Source organism: Ambystoma mexicanum, chromosome 1p (genome assembly GCF_040938575.1).
Source record: "Ambystoma mexicanum isolate Mex_15411 chromosome 1p, UKY_AmexF1_1, whole genome shotgun sequence".
Taxonomy (NCBI): Eukaryota; Metazoa; Chordata; class Amphibia; order Caudata; family Ambystomatidae; genus Ambystoma; species Ambystoma mexicanum.
In genome coordinates, this window is record NC_090921.1 from 90,109,989 (window position 1) to 90,128,276 (window position 18,288).

Consider the following 18,288-nt stretch of genomic DNA (forward strand, 5'->3'; position numbering starts at 1 on the left):
ATGGGGGCTTAGGAACAATAAGATGAAACTGTTTCTGGGAATGGAGAGACCGAGTAGGAGAATAGAATTAAATCAGCGAGGAGAGGCAAGGAGGGGCCAGGCCATGAATGCATTTAAAGACGATTTACAAGGAGACGAGATTCAAAAGGGAGAAGCGATATTGAAAGTAAAGATGGTGTAATAGATGAATGAGGAGACGAAGAAAAAAAGAAGACAAACCGAGGAGTTCCAGACAGAACAAAGAGGATAAAAAACATGAAGCAGGAGGACCAAGAGGAAGAGAAGAACAGTAATCAATACAGGATAAAACCAAATTTAAAAAAAAGACTTTGTGGCATGAAATGAGGGACAGGGGTGAGCACAGCGAATGTTAAAGAAGGCATAATGACAGGAGCGAGCAGTGGAAGAGATATGCAAAGAAAAAGAAAGCAAGGGGTCGAAGATGATGCCCAGATTATGCGCAGAAGAAAGAAATGGCAGAAGGGAAGGAGAGAAAAGAGAGGCAGGGAGGAAGAGTTGGAAGGAGGGAAGGGGGTGGGTAGAAGAGATAGTTGACGCACAGAAGAATAAAACCTCAGTCTTTGAAGGATTGAGGTGAAGAAAATGAGAGGACCTCCAATTTTGGACAGCAGAAAGCCAGAGACAGTGGGCTGTAAGGCGGCATCAAAAGAGGAAAAAGAAAAAAGGTATCAGTATCATCTGCATATAGATGAAAAGTAAGATCAAAAGGAGGAAATGAGAGCAGAAAGAGGAGCAGTATACAGAGAAAAGGAGAGGCCCAAGAACAGACCCTTGAGGAACACCGTAAAGAAGAGGAAGCAGTGAGGAGGTGTGTCCGGTCCACCGATTAGGATCACTGGGAAAGATAACAACGAAACAATTGAAAAAGAGAATCAGAAATCCAAAGAGAGGACAGAGAAGAAATAAGGAGCAACAGTATCAAAGGCAGCAGAAATATATAGACTAAGAATAGAAGAAAGTTTAGATTAACAAGTAGAAAGAAGAGTCTTAGAGACGTGTACGAGGCCAGTCTCTGTAGGGTGAGAAGGTCACACCCAGATTGGAGAGGTGGTAGGAGAGAAGATTCAGGTAAGTAGAAAGCTGAGCATAGGCAGCACGCTCTAGGAGTTTAGAAAGAAATGGAAGAAGTTAGATAGGGCAGAAGTTGACAGTAACAGAAAGATCTACAGATGGCTTTTTTAAGATCGGAAGAATAGGCACATGCTTAAACAGAGATGGGAAAGAGGAATTGGAAAAAGAAGAATGAGTGAAGTAAGACAAGGAAGAAGATTGAGATAGACCTGGGGAATGAGAGGAGAGGGAAGGGGATCAGATGCAGTTGGATGAGAAAAAGTGAGTAATGCAGAGGTGTCAGAGTGGAGTGAGATGGAAGATAAGGTATGTGAAGGTGGACCTATAGGAAGTAAGGGAGAAAGGGAAGTAGGAGAAATAAGGAGGAACGAAGAGTGGCAACTTTAGATGTGAAATAGCAATGTCAGAGGAAGAGAGAGGAGGCGGATCAGGAGCTTTAGGAAACTGAATAGTATGAAGGAGCTGAAAGAGACGACAAAGATGCTGGGAAAGAGAACAGGTTATTTGACCTTGTAGATGTCTCGGTAGAACTTGGTTCTCCCATTTATTGCAAACCTAGACAGATAATGGCGAACCCACATTAGCTAAATAGTTGGAAATCCCTTCCAGGTGCTCACTGGGCAGCATTGGAAGCACAGAGCAAGTATCAACTAGAGGTAACATATGCCATCATACAATGTGAATGTCTACCGGATCCAATCCAGACAGATGTTCCCAAGATCCCACAGAGTGCCATCTTGTTGCATGCAGGGGGGAGAGGGCAAGAGTTGCCATAGAACCCACCCTCTCTCGCTCCCGAGTCTTGGGAGAGAATGAGGTAACTGGGTGTGACCTTCCCTGTAAAATCATGTTCTTAGTAAATCACTGAGTTTGTGGCACTAAATCCACGAGGATAGTGCGTAATTAGGGCAGCCTCACGACAGTGATGTTCCAGGTAAAGACTAGAGTCTGACTATCATGCTCCATCTATATGGGAGGTTACCCAGCAGTGCCCATCCTAGAGCTCAAGATACCACTCAGTGTACGAGGGCCCGCCGCAGCGAGCAGCGGCTTCATAACCTGATGCAGCTGCGTGTGCACACAAAACCCTGATTGCAAGGGATGAGGGCAACCCCAGCCACTGTTAACAAGAATCATGCACCTTGCTCCTTAGAAGCCACAGCATGGGGAGGGTAAAAATAAAGCAAGAGTCCAGCAGGGCTTGGCTATCTCCTGACTGTTAGGCCAAGAGGTATACCCAAGCTTTGCGGAACCATGCGCCTTACTCGCTTACAGAGCTACGTACCTGCTTGAAAGCAACCTTGGCACCCCGTAAGACCTAAGCAGCGGAGCATGTCCCAATGAGTGCAGGATGGGTGTACAAGTCACCGGCAGCCCAGCATGCTCTGTGATGGGAGGAGGGAAAGGCTGGGTCCAGGAAAACAGCTAAAGAAGGCCACACGATACCTTACTGTGCACATTCATTCTGGAGGAAGCATCTACCTAGATTACCATAGCGCCTCACTTCCTCAGTTTATAAAAGGCCAAGTGCAGGCATCAGTAATGCCAGTACTACTGCCCCAGAGGTATTCCCATTTTGGAGTTTGTGAAAAGCAAGTGACAGGAGCATCTGGCAAGCAGGGCCTGGCGGCCCTCTCAGGATATCCCTTGGAGCAACAAAACCCAGAACGCCTTTTATAGCACAGTAGAAGAGCCATGATTCCCTTGGTCATGGTCCCACCTCCACACCCTGGCTAGGATGACATCGGCCTCCACTGTTCCTGGGAGAAGAGATTCTGTGATTTCGCCATAAACCGGATATCTTTCCACAGCCTCATACTCAGAGACAAAGCACTGACGAGGAGGAGTAAGCTAATTAAGATGAAGAAAAGGAGGATAAAGAGGAGTTTGCGTTCTTGAAACATTTCTCTCATCATTTTTTTAATGTCCCTTTGAGGGGGCGGGGAACATTTGAATTCCATTTTCTTTTCAGCAGACTCTCTCTTGCTGGATCCTTTCTTAGGACTAGAAGAATCCTCAGTGTGCTCCTGAGCTCTGGTTTTTCCACACCCGGGGACCTGCCTACTTTCTGGAGTTCCCGAAGGGTGACTTCCAACATAGCCCGAACCCAGCAGGTATCAGGGGCGATCCATTCCGAAGCATAGATGACCTGCCCTCAAAGCCCAATAGTGGGGGAAAACCTAGCAAACAAGTAGGCCAGCCCAGAAGGATTCCTCAGTATTTACTGCCTGGGAGTAGAATAAGCAGGAGTGTGGGTAAGGGCAAGAGTCTTATACCACCCACGGCCAACAATGCAGGGTTTCAAAATGAAAACACTTTTTAGAATGAGTTCCTGGCTTGGAGCCCATCATACAGAATGTGCTGGGAAGAGGAAGAGGGTACATGGTAGGAAGGACCTTAACAAAGTTGCTACTGGTGCTCAGGGAGGATTTGGTCTTCTGGAATTGAGCTATAGCGCCATATGTTAGGGTATTCCCGACAGCTCCTTTAAACAAGTTTCAGCAATAAAGCCAACCTTTATAGAGCAGACGCAAACAACTATGTAAAACAGGGTTGCTTAAATCTACACAAGCAAGGGTGTAAGTGTCAAAGAATTGCACATAAGACACGGAAATATCATACAGAAAAGAAATATAGAACCCTGTTGTGGGTTTACACCAACTTCCCCAACATCCCACGGGGACAACCTTCCGCACCTCTCTAAAATCTCATCTCTTCCACTCACCTCTCTAACCCTTCCACTCTACTCCCTTATACCCTTCTTCCAGCATCTCTAGTTCTCATCTCCTCCATTCTTCTCCCTTTCACTGCTTGCCTCCTCTTTTACCACTACTCATACCTCTTATTTCCTCTTCTCTCTCACCAATCCTCATCTATAATGTAAATTGTTTCTTGTACTGTTTTCTAGTATGATTCAATTTCTTATCTAATGCTTGTCGTATCTTGCTTGTTCCTCAAAGCATTTTGGATTAAAACGCTATATAAATTCAATAAAATACAAATACATTCCAACTCCTAGGCCCTACAGCACTGCGATATTATAGTATACAGCGATCAGCCACCATGAGCACAAATATGGCTGCGAAATATAACGTACTGCTGTCAGCGAGACTAGGGAGAAAGTGGGCTGTTCCATAAGATGTCTGCGAAAAGAGAGAAAGCATAGCCAAGATCCATTCTTATTTGTGTTGAGTAAGGTGGACTTTACAAGAAAAAGAAATACAAAATAAAATGAAATGTGGTATTGATAAGCTGTTTTGGCAAGTGTTTTTGGCAATTGAAATAGGTTTGAAAATACAGGAACATTTTCGGGAAGGGTTAAAAGAAAGGGTAAACGGCAGGAAAAGGCTGGTATGGAGGAGAAGCGAATTGGTGGGAGTGCAAAGTTTCAAGGTCATCGGTGAAAGAGTTCCTTGATGTGACATAGTGCTTGACCCTTCAATTCAAGAAAGGAGGCCCCATGCTAAGAAGACACGATCCCTTTAACTCAGTCTTAAGCCTTTGAGCAATGAGGTCATGCGCCGTGTTTTGGAAAGGCTGCTCTTTGCAGGACACATTATGGTTAAGCTAATGCTAGTATTGTTGGAATAGGCTGCTCCACAGATTAGGAATTCATAGTACTACTTGTGACTTGTGTGGGAAGCTTAGCCTGGGGAACAGAATAAACTTTACTTCATTATTGACTAGATCTGTGGGGCATTGAAAATTCCCGGTTCTACCATGGATCCAGGACCCATGAGTCCAGGAAGCATTCGAGATGTGGGACTTTGATTCTTCATGAGTTTGTTAGAGGACCTTGGGCTGCAAACACTCAAGATCTTGCCGTCGCTGAATGGCGGAAGCTTCACCTGCAGCTGCTCAAACATGAAACAGCGCTGCGCCCTTCCTTTTTCAGGAGTTCCATTAAAGCAGAGATTGAGCAAGCGGCAAGTCAGTGACTTGTGGCCAAGCTCTGCACTTGTTATTATTATTATAATTGTTCCTTTATATCCCACTTAGTACCAACAAGCGGTTTCTAAGCACGGGTTCAGGGTTCGAACCGGTGTTGGACGGTGTTCTCTTGCTTCCAGGACAAATGTGTTGCCCCTAAGCTATCCTTCCTCCCAGCATGGAGATACTGCCCATTTAGAACTATGCCAGCAATCCAAGTATCTTTCCACCTGCTTCGAAGACAGGGGTCAAAGTAACTGCAGAGAGGTGACCAATCTAAAAGGATCCTTGCTACACAACACCGCCTTCACCCCACATGCACAGGCCACCTAAACAGAAATGACCACAGAAAACCTTGAAAGAGGGAGGAAACAGCACCGGACACACAAACGCAACCAACCAGCCTCATAAGCACTGCTTAATCGACTTGAGCTCACATTTAATATATAATGGTTGCCTAACATGTTTACAGGAGCCTATGCCAATTGTTTATTGGACATTTGTATGGCACCTATACACATGTGTTTCCAGGCGCCATAGGACAAGATGATGGGGAGGCGGAGGGGAGGTGAATATTGGAATCAAAAAGTAAAAAAACAAAAAACAGTTATATTGGCCTTGTGACAATTCTACCGGTAAGTGCAAAGAGAGGGTTGATGGAGAAGGGTAGGGGTGGAGTGTCTCCAAGGGTGGGGTGCGAGTGTGGTGGACAGGGAGGACCAGTTCGGCTAGTCCGGGAAAGGGAGCCCGAGGGCAAGTGTTGAAATGGTATGCTGGAGGGACTGGTAGGGGTGGTCTGGCCCATGTAGGACTCGGGATGGGACCAAGCCCAGTCACAGATGGAGAGGGAAGGAAAAGGAAAGTCTTGAGAAGTTTCGGGAACTTAAAACGATCTGGCTCAAGCCTGAGGGGGTGGGAGGAGAGAGGCTGTTCCAGAGGGAGGAGCCAGCCGAGGAAAGGGATCTACCTCCTACTCTCCGCTTGGAGAAATCGCTTGATCCACAGAGAGCTGGAGCCAGAAGACCGAAGGACTCTGACCAGGAGGTATTTAGGGAGGAAAAGCTGGATGTAAAGAGGCCCCAGGCCCCAGACAGCCTTGTGGATGATGCAATTTGATCCTTGCTGACACCAGGAGCTGGTCGAGAGATTTAGGGCTGGAGAGATGCGGTCCGTGGGCTTGGGGCCCAAGGATAAATACGTCTTGTAGTCCTATTCTGGATTAGTTGAAGGGGCGAAAGGTGGAAAGAGGCAGGTTGAGGAAGAGGCTGTTGCAGTAGTCGAGCCTAGAGAGAACCAGGGCTCTGGAGACGTTGCACTTCTGGGGGAAGGTGAGGAAAACCACAGATGTTAACGGTGCTTTGGTGACATGGCCATGCATTCCAGACAGCCGTGTATGGCATTCACAGAGTAGCATCCCTGAATGCAGGGCACCATCCAATAAGCAATTGACACCTTTCCTGCAGAGGAGAGCCTGCAAGTCATAAAATGCTACCTGAAGCAGTGACATTGTTGTGTACACTAGATACAATTTTGCACACTCTCCACAGGTTCAGCTCATGGAGAACCTGTCCCGCAGCAGCAAAGGAAGGCACCAACACAATCTCTTCATTCAAACGAAAAGCTAACAGATCCCCAAAAGAGACCACCCGTGCCCATGCAAGCACACCCTCGCAAGCCACAAAGATCAGGCAGCAAGAGATTCAATCTACAAATGGAGGGAATCCTCTCCAATTGGGAGTCCCCTTTCAATGTGCAGATTTCTCCGGAAGAAGGAAGAAGAAATCCACCTGCTGGAGATAGCCCAGCTCCGGACATGGAAACGCCATGGAAACGCCAAGCGCAAGAGATGGTAATTTCCTCATCTCCTCGAAAGAGTCCTGGTAGTGTAGAGAGACTGCATTTCAGGGCCAGTTAACTTATTGATCATATTAGATGTATGTCAGTGCTCACAAATGTACTAAATTTGCAGTGGAGTTTTACAGTTCTGGGAATGATGATTATTTATTTGGCATTTATACAGCACGCCTAACCCGTAGGTATCTGGGCGCTGGATATACAGGGTAAAACAACATTTGCAGTTGTCACCACAGGCAACATGTAGTACAGGTATCCAAAGACAGATGCATCTTTGCAGAATTTACGATATATACAAAAAATACAGTTTGCACATTTACAATGTGAGGGCTACAAGCCTTCGATTCTTGGTACATTTGTTAGGCTAGGTATACGTTTAGCAGTGTATAGGGGAGGTGTGTGTACTATGGGTTTGCTGAGAGGGGCCATTTTTTCAGTTTTCTGCAGAATGAGGAGTGGGAAGGATCAGATCTGATGGCTAGCAGTAGAGCGTTCCAGCATTTTGCATCGACAACTGGGAAACTGCGACCTCCAGCTTAAGTTTTTTTGAATTTGGGCACTGTGAACAAGTGAGTTGATGAAGCTCGAAGAGGCTTGATGGTTTGTGTAGGGGTGAACAGATTGGAGAGATATTTATGTGCAGTGTTGGTTAGACATTTATGGGCGATTGCTAGTGTTAAATCCGATTCTGTCCTGGACCGACAGCCACCGTGCATTACGTCTTCCTTCAGATATATGCTCTCTTCTAGGGATGTTTAAGGAGGGCATTGGTTTGTGTGATTTGTAGTTTTTTGTTGCTAGTGGTCAAGGTGCCAGCTAGCAAGACATTGCAATAGTCGTGTTTCAGCAGAATGAGTGCTCTGGCTAAGGACAGACAGCTGTAAGGCGAGAGGTATGGACTGCATGCGTTAATAAGTTTGCCTGTGTAGGCTGCAGATGAGATAGTTGCGTTGATTTGTCTGGTTAGAGTTAATGAGGAGTCAAGGTATACACCCAAGGTGTTCACTTCTTTTGAGACAGTGATATTGTTCCCATCAATTGCGAATAATTTATATCTGGGGTCGAGTTTTTTTAGGCTTGTTTGAGAGCCCACCAGTAGTAACTCTGTTTTGTCGTCGTTTAGACAAAGTTCATGTTGGGCCTTCCAGGATTGGATCATTTGATAGAGATTGTCGAGTAGGATGGAGTCTTTGTCAGTCTTCTGAAAGGTGCAGTAGGATCTGCGTGTCATCTGCATAGTTCGTGTATGATATTGCAAGTTTGTCTAGTCGGTCGGACAGAGGCGTGGTAAATATGTTGTACAACGTTGGTGACATTCAAGATCCCTGGGGTACACCATAGAGGACTGGGGTAGGGGCAGCGTTCTCTATATTGGAGAATACTCTCATTGTTCGTTCTGAGAGAAAGGATTCAATCCAAGAAATAGCACTTGATGAGAATTGGGCAGCTCTGGCTAGGTGAGGACACAAGATTTTGTAGTTCACCAAGTAAAAGGCTGCAGAGAGATCTAATAGCAGTAGGATGGCTATGTTCTCATTATCGATTATGGTGTCCATTTGGTTTTTAAGGTCAAGGAGCGCAGTTTCTGAGCCATGTCTGGGTTGAAAGCCTAATTGGCGGAGTCTTAAGAGGTTGTTCGCTTCAAGATGTTCTTGGATTTGAACAAAGGCAGCACGGTCTAGGATTTTCAGAAGGAAAGGGACCGTGGTAATAGGGAGGAAGTGGTAGAGGTGTTCGGGGTGAGAGATGTTATTTTTAGAAGTGTGAGGACCCAGGCTTCCTTTAGGTTCTTCGGGACAGTGCTTTGTGCAAAGGAGCTGTTGATGAGAGGTGATAAAAGAGGCCACTTCTATAACACAGTCTTTGATGCAAGGGGCAGGGCAGATGTCATCTCGACGCCTGAAGGTTTTAGGCTAGCAAGGACGTCAGTGGTGGGACTGGTCTGAATTTGAACTGATGAGGAGGCGGCCCGTTTGTTGGTTCTAAGATCATTCAGGTTATGTGAGAACCAGGAATTGAAGTGAGCTTTTGGTTTAGGTTTGCAGAGTTTGAGTGGGACGATTTTATCGATGGCGGTGTTGTATAGATCTACCATGTCAGTTGGATTGGCAGATGAGTGAGTGTATTCCATGATAGGGCCTAACAATGAGAGCAGGTTGGTGCGTTTCATATTGCGAGTGTTCTTTGCGAGAGATGCTGGGGCCAAATGTGGAGTCGTTTTGGGCGTGGTTTGTTTTTTTAAAGTGAATGTGATGACATTGTGGTCTGACCACGGGCAAGGGGAGTTGGCTGTGATGCTGGTTGACATATTGAAGTCTGCAAGCCAGTCTAAGCTTCGTCCTTTTTCATGGCTGGGCAGTTCGATAGGTTGGGAAGTCCTTGTGCAGCGATAGTGTTCGGTATGACAGTAGCACTTGGATCTAGGCAATTGTGGAGGCCAATGTTGAAATCGTCTATGATGATAATTCTGGTTGAAGGTTTGGTATCCCTAGATAGGAGGTGGGCTATATCCGCGTCGAAAGATTGGAGTGGGTCTGGTGGTCTGTATTGGATATGCATAGTGGTGGTAGTGTTGTTGGGAAGAGAGAGTTTTAGTGAGAGTAGTTCCACTGAGAGGAATGGTATTTCTCCCAAAGATAGGGAGGATTTGGCAATCAGGGCAACCCCTCCTCCTTTGGCTGAAGTTCTGCTTTTCCTGTATATTGTGAATCCCTCAGGGATAGCTAGAGATAGTGCTGGGCCTGCTGCTGCATTTAACCATGTTTCTGTGACTGAGTAGGTCAAGTTTGTTGGCGGTGATAAGGTCGGAGATATCGAGGGCATGGGTTAGTAGCGACTTTGCGTTGATAAGTCTGCCCTTGATGGTTGCGTCATCGGTAGTGGTGGTCGGTGTGGAGTTGGCATTAGTCAAGGGAGAAGTGATCATTGGATGCGTGCTGTCATCTATAGTGTTTTCGGTTACTGGGTGAGCAATTGGACATTGTAGAGTATGGGGCAACAGGCAGCCCCAGAGGCTCAATGGGTGCGCTGTACAATTGGGCAGTAATTGAAGAGCAGGGAACAGTGGGCAGCACAGAGGGCTCAATAGGAGGGCAGTGCAGCTGGAATGCTTAGATCTAGCAATATATTGGTCTCTGAGAGAGCACAATATAACTGGGCAGTAGTTGAAATGCATGGACCAGGGTGCAACATAATGGTCTCTGTAGGAGCGTGATGTAGTTGGGCACTAGCTGGATTGCAAGGAAGAGCAGGCTCAATGGGAGCGCAATACGATTGGACTGCCTGGAGCAAGAGCCCACATAGAAGGTTCAATAGGAGCACAATGCAATTGGTCAGTATCTGGGATGCAAGGAGCAAGAGTCGACAGAAGGCTCAATCGGAGCACAATGCAATTGGTCAGTATCTGGGATGCAAGGAGCAAGAGGCGACCTAGAAGGTTTAATAGGAGCACAATTTATTTATTATTAATGTGATACAGTTTTATACAAAATGTAAAAACTTTACACATAAATTACATTGAACACTTAAACTGTAAAATAAGTTGAGATATACGAAAAGAAATCATTATAGGCACTATAAAATTCATCACAGATCGATCGTTCAATTGAGGCAGAAAATAAACGATTATACAGATCAGATCCATAATAAAGTTTTAAATAAATATTATAAGACTATTTGCTAAAGGTAAAACCCCTTATGCATATGGATGGCCACCCTTGTGCTTGCTTTCAAATATGTAGTAGCCTCACGCCACACCTGGAAAAGTGCTAGGTGCAGTTTAGGGTTTAGGGAATTGGTACATTGATTCCAAAAATCTGGGTGTGTGATTTGATCATTGTCATGGACAAATTCCTTCAGATATTTCATATGCCTCGTTTTTAGCCTACTGCATTTTGTTAGTACGTGACATGCCGTCTCCGGCGTAGATATAGACTCACATATTCTGCAGTATCTAGCTGTGGTAGGCAGGCCCATTGATGCGCCACGGGCTGTCAGAACTGGTAAATAATTGAAGCGTAAGAGTAGTATAAAGCGCCTCAATTGGTCCGACGGGCATAGATTTAAATATAAGATTTTAATATATAATAGGAGCACAATGCAATTGGTAAATAATTGGAGTGCAGTTAGTAGCACATTAACGCAACATTCAATATTAATGCTTCTCTTTCCGTCCGACACGTTTCTATATCTCTCACTTTCATGAATTTGGTCAGACGGTGCAAACATAAAAGGTTAAAGGAAGCAGCAACAATTTTTCAATTGTAGGACATGGACAGAGTGAAAGCACATCTTGGCGATATGGGCAAAAGTATTTCAGAAAAAAACAATTGTTTGAGCTTCTATTGTTTTTAACCATGAATACAAAATGTGGAAACTTTATTATTGCGGTCTTTGAATAAAAAGACAAAAGCTAAAGGGGTCGGCGAGCACTCAACACATTTAGTTTAGTAAAAGGCACTGATCTTCTGGGCTGGGACTCGATCTCTCAGCAGAAAGAGCTTATCTCGCGACCACTTAGCATGTTGCACTCCAAGAAGGATAACACGAGTAACTAAAAGTGTCAAAGACACATTTCTGATCTCTGGGTGTGTCAAGTAGGAGTTATTCAGGCAAGCTGCCCCTCTGGTGGGGGAAGCGCGTGGCACCCCATCCACTGAGAAGTCTGGAGCCATTGATTTGCTCAAGATCACACATGGTGGCTGGAGTCCCTGCTTCAACTAAACATCTTTTAATTCACTAAATGCACACAATTATGTGTTCGGTTGGCTGCATTACCTCCATTCACAGATAGTGCCGAGGGGCTTCCGAGCCTACCCAGTTGAGCATCATTTGAAATGTTGCACCATGATATGGCCGGATTGCAAGTCTTGACCTTCAACTTTCGGAGATCAAACTCCCCCGTTACATTCACATCACTCTTATGCAGGCCATGGGACAAAAGCACTGATGTGGCTATTTTGCTTGTGAAAGACTTGCAAATGCTCCACTCCAGGAAGCGTCCCCTACAACTACACATCATCAACAACAAAAAACTGGGTGGGGTTAGGGGGTGGCAAGCTAATCAAAAAGCATAGCAGTTTTTATCATGCAAGCTCATTCTGATAAAGCAGGAAAATAAGTAGCCATCAATCGAACATTGAAGCGTAGGGTGTTGTGTATGTTCTCCTAACTGTTGGCCGAATGAACAGCCAGAACAACTGCATGGAGAATGTGTTCCCAAAGGGCCCTGGTTTGCGAGGAGGCAGTTGTGACTTCAATGTTGTATCCTACTCTAGATCAGAGATAGACGTGTAATGTAAATCATTGGTACGCCGTACCCCTAGTTATTTGAATTTTTAGAGCATACCTTTAGTTCAAAGGCTCAAGAAACGCTTTGGGTGCTTTGTCTTTCTCCTGGGGCAGTTACAGAATCGGCTCAGGCTGGACATTCAGGTACTGCCAGTTTCCCAGGTCACAGCTAGCAAGACACACAGTGTCCTTGAGGTACTCCGGGCGCATACGCATTTCTTTTATCAGTAGCAGGCAGAGCCTTTCATATGCATGATGGCCATTTCCAACTCAAAGAGCTCGCAAAGCACCAGTTACCTTGCAAATCTGCAATAGTTAGTAAGCAACACAATGCGCCCATTTAAAGATTGATTTAGATCTGTGAAGTCGACTATTTGACATGCAAAAAAATAAAGCTGCTTTGTGTCACTAATCAACATCATGAATAACACTGAGCTGGAGGTTTGTTGCAAATAATCTGTTTATCTGAGTTTATTACGTCTTAAATCACTGAAAGTATAGTGGGATTAAATAGATTTTTCACGTTGGCATTACGTTGCATTCTGGGATTTATAGTTTACCATTCGGGATGTGACAATTAAAGCCACAATGATATTCTTTTGTCTTAACATGTTGCCATAAGGATTTACATGTTGTCATGTGGCTTTAGTATGCAATATATGTATTTTGTAAGTAAACTGTATAAGACATTACTGTAGGCCTTGAAATCCAAACTATTTGTACTGACTAATAAGTAAAGCTCGAAAGGTATGTGGTGAAATCTGCAGAGAGGATTAAAATCCCTGCCTCCCTGTTCAGCACTCCCCCAAACCCAACCCCTCGCCCCTCCCTGGCCATCCTACTCCCTCCTTTTTGGAGTACCACTATTTCCTTTTTTCCGCTCCCACCACTGCTCTAGGCAGAGCGCATCACAGCAACGCAGCATGTTCTATTAAAAGTTATAGCATACGAGGCTATATGATATCTGGCAATTTCACAAACCGATTAGTTACATGCTGTTCGGTGGCAGCCAGATTAACGTTAAAGCAAAGAGAATTGAGCTGATAAACTCATGGGTCTCCAAAAAGGGCTCCCTCTATCTAGGATTTCTCCTGCCCGCGGGTGCCCGCAAGTGCACTGAGAATTGCAGGAGAGGGATCATTTTACACAAGGCGTGAACGTGAAGCATTTACACAAAATTAGACTTTCCCCGCAGAAGCATCACCCCAGAGGCTGGTCCCACTGAGTATACGTGTGTTTTAACATTAGGGTTAGTGTGGAGACAAATGGAACGAGCAGCAAGCCCAGTCGGTGTGCGATGCCAGCTTAGAGGGATTCACGCTTGGCGCAAGATGACAGACATTCCTACAGGATGCAGCAGTAGAACCCCGTAGCTCACTTTTGCATTCCTTCAGAATATGCACATTATGTTATTTACAAAAAAAGTCACCAGCTATTGAACTTCAAATGCCTTCCACCAGAGATCACTGGACACGCAGCATATCACCCTGTGCACTGTTGTGTTCGGCAATACACGTGTATCAACCCGTGGGCACAAGGCTCCTCACAACCAAATGCATTCTGGGACTTGTAGTCTTTTCCAGCACCAGGGCAAGATTTTTCTAAAGACAGATTTCCCCCACGTTCCTTCGCATGTCTGCCGCAGAGGTCACTCACCTCCCTCCGAACCGCCGCTCCCCTCTCCAAATCCCAGGGGTCTCCCACTCGCTGCACTTCCCAGTCACGAGTCAGGGCCACACTGTTTACAATATGGAGCCAAACAGCAATGGCGGCTGTAGATGGGCGGGGCCTAAGCAGCTGACGGGCACGCCCCTTCCCTCCCGGAGTGTCCGTACTCTCATCAGATCTCATGAACACATTCCAGGCGCTATGCCGAACACTTCCGGCTCGGGCGTGCGCGTGCCTCTTGCGTGCGCTGGCGTAACGTCATTTTTTGCCTGGTGTCAGAAAATCCTATCCCTACAGACTGAGCATGCGTGGTGTGTCTGCGCATGCTCAGTAAGTAATAAGTAGGATAGGATTTTCAGACAGCGTCGATGGTTGCATCGCATGGTGCCAAGGGGGAGCCAAAAGGCAGCTCCCCAAAATCGCTGCTCACAGCTGCCTTCAGCCCGCCTTATTACGACAGCCATGACACTGCCTCTCTGCTCTGAGCTCTCCCCTCCGTGCACAGAACTAAACTAAGGTGCTCCGTGCCTACCACGTGGCCCTGCTAGTCAGCGCCGTCTGTTCCTATCTGGATACCCCTTCAGTGGCTACCACTCCACTGCCGCCCACTAAGTAATTAGATTAATTGGAGGATGCCCCAAGAAGGGTGTGGTGGCCCGAATAAGGACAGGACACAGGTGGTGTTTATTTTGACATCTTATGAACTGATTAACTTGGGTAGATAATGTCCTGGGGTGAGGGTGAAACTGTACTCTCAATAACTTCTGTACAATGCATACAGTTGAATCTCTATGCTCTATGTGCATGGGATGCACACAGTCACTCTTATCAGAGCACCCAGGTGGCTGCCCTCAGCCACGGTATTACGCTCTGGGAGTTGTGTCCTCACTTTAGGGGCCTTGGGCCACTCGAACTCCCAGGATGCAGGAGGAGCGCTGGGGCAGTGCATTCACAACGCTGCCCTCCGAGTTCTGCCAGCTGGCGCGTTCCGCGCTTGCTTCTCGTTCCTTGTTCTCGCGAGATCGCCTTCCCACGATCTCGCGATGCAGTCTCCACACACCTCCTTTGGTGAGAAAAGGATGGATGCTTAGTGCATGACAAAGTCTAAAAACCTGTTGGGCTTCCTTCTCTCCCGCTGTGGTCTGCCTTGGTCGGAGGTGGAAGCTGGGGCTTGAGAAGTTGCGTGGGGAAGTTCGGGTGGATCAAGTTCTCCTTGTGTTGCTTCTCTCTGTGATTCCCCGGATAGGGGCGGGAGGATCATGCCTGAAGGTTCACCATGGTGCTGTATCTCTGGAATGTCTCCCTCTGGATGATAGGGGTCGTCGGCCGAACCTCGCTGCTCTTGGTCATCTCCTGCTTCCGCGGATGGGTGGTTGGTGGACAATCTTCTGCGGTATACGGCCACTCTTTCCAAGTTCCATCGCTTTCCGTCGCTGGTGCGGACGTGGTTGGATCCCTTTGCAGTGACCTCTATGGGCCTACTGTATTTGGAGCCAGTCGTGGTATCCTTGTGGGGGAAGGTGTATTTTTACTAGATCGCCTTGGCTGACCTCAGTGTGGTGGGCAGCCCTGTGTTTGTCGCCTTGAGAGTTCATTGCTTTCTTGTTTTTCTTAATGCGGAATACGATGTCTCGCATGTCTATGTCTTCATCTTATCTGACTTGGTGCAGCCAGTGTGATACAAGCGTGGACGTCGCCCTTCTCCCTCTCAACAGTTGGAAAGGGGAAACTCTGGTGATGGCGTTTGATGTCTGATGCGGTGGGCCGCAACGGCCTCCTTTACCGTCTTGCTGGTATCTAGACCCGATGCGTGCACAAGTTGCAGGGCACCTTTGATGAAGCGGTTCACCCTTTCCACCAACCCGTTTGCTTGCCGGTGGTACAGACTCGCTCTCAACTGGCGGACATTATGTTTTTTTTTTTTTAAACCTTTCCATTTCTCTGGACACCAGCTGTACTCTTGTCGGTCACTATTTCATCGGGGAGACCTTTGCGCTGAAAGACGGCGCTGAGCGCCGCTATGACCGTGCTTGTGGTGATGTCAGCCGCTAATTCTATCTCCACCCACTTGGAAAAATAGTCCACCATGACTATTCCGTACTTGTGTTCTGTGGACATGCCGTCTAGTGCGCCGATGAAGTCCAGGCCTGTTTTGTGCCATACTTCTCTCTGGATTTCTGCAGGCCTCATGGGGGCTTGTCTCATAGACAGGCGTTTGTCGCTGTTGATGCACTCGTGGCACCTTTCAATCATTGCCAGTATGTCTTGGTCCATGCCGGGCCACCAGTAGGCATCACGTACTCGGAGTCTCGTCATGTTGCTCCCTAAATGGCCTCAATGTGCTCTGCACAGGATTATTTTGCGGATGCCTTTTGAGGGAATTACTCGGTTGCCTCTCAGAATGAGTCCGTTCATGGCGGTGATCTCATCGCTCACTTTCCAGTAGGGGCACAGGCTCTTTCATTCGGCCATCCCTTGCAGACCCACGCTGCGTAAGGCGTCGTCATGTTCATATTCTTCCTGCCAATGACGCTCACTTAATTCCATGAATTCGCTGTTCCTCAGATCGCTTATGGAAGCTACCACGCATTCATCTTCAAGGAACGTAGTCGCTGGGGTATTTTGGTTGAGGAGCCTGGCCATAAAGTCTGCCTGGGCGTTCTTCCAACCGGCGATGTGGGCGATTTCTTAGGTGTACTCTTGAAGTTTTGCTGCGCTTCTGGCCAGTCTAGGAGTCGCAGTCTTGGTGCCGTCTGGGTTTAGCATGTGTATGAGGGGCTTGTGGTCGGTGACCAACCGAAATTTGGTACCCCAGACGTATGATCTGAAATATTCGACGGCCCAGGCGCACACCAGCATTTCTTTTTCCACAGTGGAGTAGTTCTTCTACGATGCTGGTAGGGCCTTTGAGGCGAAGGCTCCTATGTTCTCTGTGTCATCCCTCTTTTGGGTGAGTGTGGCGCCTAACCCGTAGGCGTTGGCGTCTGTCGTGATGCATGTTTACCATTTGGGATTTAAGGGTTTGAGACCAGGCACGTTTAGGATCCTTTTTTTGATCTCGACGAACGCTTCGTCGTGATCGGGCCCCCACGTGTAGGCCGCACCCTTCTTCAGGAGTTCCCTCATGGGGGACGTTGTTTAGTAGAATCTGGGGACAAACTTCGTGTAGTATTCTGCGAGGGTCAAGAAGGACTGGAGCTCATCTTTGGACACTGGGGCTGGGGCATCGGTTATTGCTTCAAGCAGATTTTTCTTGAGGCTCACCCCAACCTTCCATATGCGATAACCAATGTACTCAACTTCTCCTAAGCCGAACACGCATTTCTTGTGGTGCAGGTGGACGCCCGCTTCTTGTAGTCTGTTCAAAACTGCGTTGAGTACTCAGTCATGGGTATCTGTGTCCTCGGCGTACACTAAGATGTCGTCCTGAAAGTAGGAAACATTTGTGATGCCTTGCAACAAGAAGCTCATCATGCTGCTGAGGACAGGCCGAACGGCATGCGTGTATACTGAAACATGCCGAAAGGGGTGATGAACGCCGTGAGCGGGCGCAAGGTCTTGTGTAGGCTTATCTGGTGATACGCATATCGAGCCTTGAAAAAATGGTTGCTTCCTTCATCATGAGCACTATATCGCTGATGCTGGGAAGTGGAAAGGTTGAGACTTCGTAGGTTTATGCAGACTCTGAGATCATTCGAAGATTTCTTTTTGATGAGGACTACTGGTCTCAACCATTCGGAAGACTCCACTGTTTCGATGCTACCTTCTTGGACCATCTTCTGGAGATGGGCTTCCAGCGCTGGTCTTGCTGTGGCAGGCACGGACCTGACCTTGTGCTTCACGGGTACTGCATTTGGTTTGAGGCAAATCTTGTGGACAGTTTGATTTTTCCCGGAGTTTCGGGGAACAGGCCAGGAAAGGCTTCTTTCAAATTCTGCGCTCCTCCTGAAGAGACCAAGAGCACCTGATCTGGGGTGCTGGGGTCTAGCCTTATGCTAAACTTGTGTTGATCGTCCCACCCTAGCACGGCAGGGCCTTGGGATGAGAAGTACACTTTGGTAGTGGTGGACCTGCCTTTGAATTCGATTGTCGCTCTGATGTAGCTAAGCAGATCTACGGTGGCCCCTCCAAAGACCGTCAGCTTTTGTCTGGTGGTTCTGATTTCCACTTGGTCGCGCCCCATCATTTCTTTATACGTTTTTATAGGAAGGATGGTGAGATCAGATCCTGAGTGGGCCATGACTCATGTCTCCATGCCGTCTACTTTCACTGTGCAGTGGGGTTTCTCCCTCCTTGCGCGGGGAGCGTTGACCATGATCACCATGGGTTTGTCATGTTTATCGTCGTCGTCGCTCGACTCTCTGTCGCCATCAACGGGAGTGACAGTCTTTTCCCACCATGTGCAGGCTGCTGCCACGTGGCCAAAACGCTGACACTTTGAACATTCTTTGTTTC

General features: G+C 47.0%; 1 protein-coding gene across 1 annotated transcript in view; it reads right to left on the reverse strand.

Annotated features, from left to right (window-relative positions):
* The window catches only part of RNF167 (ring finger protein 167), a 548,009-nt gene extending 533,968 nt beyond the window's left edge, over nucleotides 1-14,041 (reverse strand). The window contains exon 1 of the mRNA XM_069643794.1: nucleotides 13,822-14,041. The gene's annotated coding sequence lies outside the window, so the exon portion shown is untranslated. The remainder of the gene's footprint in view (nucleotides 1-13,821) is intronic.
* Between the last annotated feature and the right edge of the window lie 4,247 nt (nucleotides 14,042-18,288).